Here is a 4,326-nt window from a genome sequence, read left to right as displayed (position 1 = left end):
CGCTCGATGGTGATTCGAGTCCGGCTGCGGCTAGCAGCTGGCTCCTTGTCTTTCGTTGCGCGGGCGCCGCTCGCAGTCGGCGACCGGGATGTTGCGGCGTGTTCTCGGTGTGGGGGAGGACTCTCAGCGCGGGCGCCGGCTTCATGCCGTTCTGCGGCCGCGTTCAGCTCTTCTGCGGCTGCCTGGGCAGCACGCAGGTTCTCAAGCGGCGTGACGTAGACTGGGCGGTCTGCCCCCAGCATGCTGGCGATGGCCGCGCCGTGCTTCTTGACAAGGCTGGCTCGGCTCGGCCCGCCTTGAGGCGGCGTACCAAAGGTGGCGCGGTCAACTTCACGCTGGTGAGCCTCAGTGAGGCGTCTCATGGAGGCTATCTTCTGGCCCTCCGCGATGAGGGCGAGGCGGCGTGCCTCTAGAGTCTCGGCGTCGGCGTCGGCCGGGATGGGGACGGACAAGTCGTGCATCGCCGCTTGTAGGGCGTCGTGGGCGTTCTCGCCCGAGTCGGCTCCGTGGCTGATAACCAGCACCTCAGTGACAGCGCTGCTGCCACTATCGACTCGAGGGAGAGGGTCGTCGAAGATCACCACGTCGGTGGGGAAGGCGTCAAGCGATGCCGTGTCGGAGTCGACAAGCATCGGGTCGGTGGAGCCGACCGACTCCAAGTCCACAGCAAGCTCGCTAGAGACGTGAAGCTGGTCGAGGAGGCTGACGAGGCGGCTCTCGGGGTAGTCTGTGCCCACGTCGGACGCGGGCTCGTCAGAGATGCGAGTCTCGCCAAGAAGGTCGGCGAGGCAGCTCGCCGCGTAGGCGTCGTCGACGCCTTGCTGCGCATCAGGGCAAGCGCCATCGGGCGTAGCGGGATGGCTACGCTCGCGGGGGAGGAAAAGGGTTCCCGTCCAGAACAGGTCTCCGGACGACGGTGCACCTGGCCCCACGGTGGGCGCCAAATGTCGGGTGGTAGGTGCGACATATGCCAACGGGTGGCTTATCATTGTGGGAGCCAGTAAGACATCGCCGGTGCCTGGAAACGGGATAAGGCGAAGACATGCACGCCGGCGGATCTTACCTAGGTTCGGGGCTCTCCGTGGAGATAACACCCCTAGTCCTGCTCTGCGGGGTCTCCGCATGATCACTAGATCAATACAAGTAGCTACAAGTGCTCCTTGAGCTGTTTGGCTAGGGGAAGAAGAAGGGAAAGGCTAGCTCTCCTTTTCTCTCTATGTGGTGTGTGAAACTATGTGAGATCAACCCTTTGCATGGGTGTCCCGGGGGGTTTATATAGGCCTACCCCCCAGGGGTACAATGGTAATCCGGCTAGGAGCGGGTCCCATCCGTCAGTGTCTGTACTCGCCGGCTTCTCCGCCGGCCATTGGGGCCCGCCGACTGGTGGGTCCCGCCGGCTGCCGGCCTCTTGGCCGACAGGCCGGCCCCACCGCATGGGGGCCTTGTCGGCGGCTGGTTACTGTCGCCTCGCCTCTGATGACGAGGGCCTTGTCGAGGTAAGCGTGGCTACAGTGCCGCCGCCTTGTGGGCTCTCACTGTAGCCTCACCTCGTCTTGTCTCCTTAATGATGCACATGTTTCGGGGGAGGGATGTAGCCGGCTATTGGGAGCCGGCTACGCCCCTGGCCGACTAGGGGAGGCCGGGCTGCCTTCGAGCGTCTCTCTGGCTAAAGGGGCCCGCCGCCCGCGGGTCGTACTGGCGCCTGTCATGGGTGACATTGAGGTCAACATGGCTACCGTGCTGCGCCGGACGGGAGATGGCTGACCCGTCCGGCGCCCTGTGGCCATGCCTGTTCTGGGATTCGGGGGTAGTGGGCTGTACTGCGGCCACGCCCCGTCTTATCACCGTTATGTGGATGCAGTCTTGGTGGGTGTAGTCTTGACCGGCTTCTGGGAGTCGGCTCTCTTCATGGCCGGCTTCTGGGAGTCGGTCCTCTTCATGGCCGGCTTCCTGGAGTCGGCCATCTCTTAGCTTTCCTTGGGAAGGTTTTGGAGGCCGGGTCGCCTTCTGGTAGTCGGCCCTGGGGATAGCCGGCCGGAGGAAGGCGGCCCCATGCTCTGGATACTTGAAGGCTCGAATGGCCTGATAATTTTTTGAAGAGCCAGGGGAGTCGGTTAGGCTACCCGTGGCCATTTACTCCGACAGGTAATCTTGAGTAAACTGCTTTGGCAACCACTGCAAAGGAATAAGATTTCAGACATTGTCATCAAACACAACTCATTATGGGCAGTAAAAAGAAGGCTACAGAGTTCTTACTTACCATCCTGCAGTTCGCTGTTGTCTTGGATAAAGTGTAAACAAATAGTTTAATTGCCATCTTTGGACCCATTTTAGTAACAATTTTGATCAGCTTCCTCACTTGATGCTGGTTCATCGATATCTCATTGCCCCATACGTCGGAAGGGTCGAAACGTGGATCTTTACCAATGACATATGTACCTAAAAGCACCAAGTTAGTATTAGAAGCTAAACATCAATGGCACAATGATGTAGTACAACACTCTTTTATAGTATGTCTATATACATCCGTATGTGGTAGTCCATTTGAAATCTCTAAAAAGGCAAATATTTAGGAACGGAGAGAGTATCTTATAACATCCAATATACTCACATATTAGATGAATTAACATCTTATATTATGGGCCGGAAGGAGTTTAGTTCATTCTTAAAAATTATCTGTTGTTGTATCCACGGGTTACAGTTAGTTTGAGCTAGTTCGGGCTCAAATAGCCCTAAAGTATATCTAAACATGAGGGCTAGTTTGAGCTAGTTGCAACCCACCCAAAAAAACTAGTATCCAACCCAAGAGGTGCTAATTGGAGCTAGTTCTCCTAGTGCTTTTATTGTCAATCTAACCCTGCCATCCAAACAACTATTTGGATGGAGTTAGTTCAGGGTTAGTAATGAGCTAGAAACTAACTCTAACCTCTAGCTAAGTTGAGTATCCAAACAGGGCTGTGTTGTTGCTGTTGTTGTTGTTGCTGCTGCTCTTCTACGTATATCTAGACATCATTAGAACATTAATGTAACACTCTTCCTTGTTGCTATGTAGCCTAGAATTGCATATTTAGACATTAAGTACAGTGCATGTTGCTATGTAGCCTCAGATATATTACATATGGCCCTAGTTAACCTAAGGAAAAATGGGTTGCAGATATATTCAGTTAAAAGTCTGATTCACCGATTAGTCCCTTATCAACCGCCGACCTATATGGTACCAGCTACGGATATCCTGAACAGTGAGCAGATATAAGCCATGGGATGAAACTAACCTCGATGGAAAACAACAGTCGTTCCCAAAATTGTCCTGTGTAGGTACATCCAGAAGCATGTTAAGCACAACAGGCTAAACATCAACCAAAATTACACATGGCAGACAAAATAATCTCCAAAAGAGAGCTTTAGTGTGCAGGTTTAAGCACACTATTAAAGCAAAACAAGTGGAAAGGTGTGCTAAATGCAACAGGCCTAACATTTAACAACAAGCAAACATGGTCATTCAAACTGGTATTGTGCCGGTCTAATGTAACATCCCAAATTTTCAATTTGGAATGTTATACATTAGATCATCATTGCATATCATATTTTATTGCATTTTTGGTTTGATCCTAGAAATTCTACGCAACTCAAGGACCCACGGAGAGAGTTGGGGATTTCGTATTTTCATATTTGGGTTTTCTCAAATTTTGAAAATAGGATCATTTGATTTTATTTATTTTATCTTCAATTATTTCATTTATAAAAATAAGAGAGAGGGAATAAAATGACTTTCCCAAAAATAAGAAATATTGAGGATTTAATAAAAAAAATCAAATCTTATTTTATTTGGAGTTTTGCTATTTTATTTGAATTTAGGAAAATTGCACGTTTTTCAAAATTGCATTTTAGGGCCAAGAAAATGTTCATATTGTTCTAAATATCTTATTTGGACGGTGAAAAATTTATTTTGGCATTTTTAGAGTTTTATTTTATTTTCTAGAATTTTTCTCAGTTTCGGCGGAATTGTTTAAAAAAAAACTCCCGCGCGCCCGACTGCGCCGAAGCCCAGCCGAACCAGGCCGGCCCGCCCGCGCCACCGCCTCCCGACGCCGTCTCTGGATCGGAGAACGCCGCCGCCGCCCGAGTCCGGGAGGAGCACTCCTCCCGAGGCGCCCCCTTCCCGAAGCCGCGCCGCCCCCCTCCTTAAATAGCCGCCGCCGCCGCCCCTCACCCTGCCAACGAACCCGCAGCCCCGCCGTCGGAACCCGCCCCGCCGCCGGAGCCGCACCACCGCCGAGTCGCCCCGCCGCCCAAGGTCGTCGTCGCCGCCGGGAAAGCCGCCGCCGC

The sequence above is a fragment of the Triticum aestivum genome, chromosome 3D, assembly GCF_018294505.1.
Source record: "Triticum aestivum cultivar Chinese Spring chromosome 3D, IWGSC CS RefSeq v2.1, whole genome shotgun sequence".
NCBI lineage: Eukaryota > Viridiplantae > Streptophyta > Magnoliopsida > Poales > Poaceae > Triticum > Triticum aestivum.
This window is presented reverse-complemented; position numbering follows the sequence as displayed.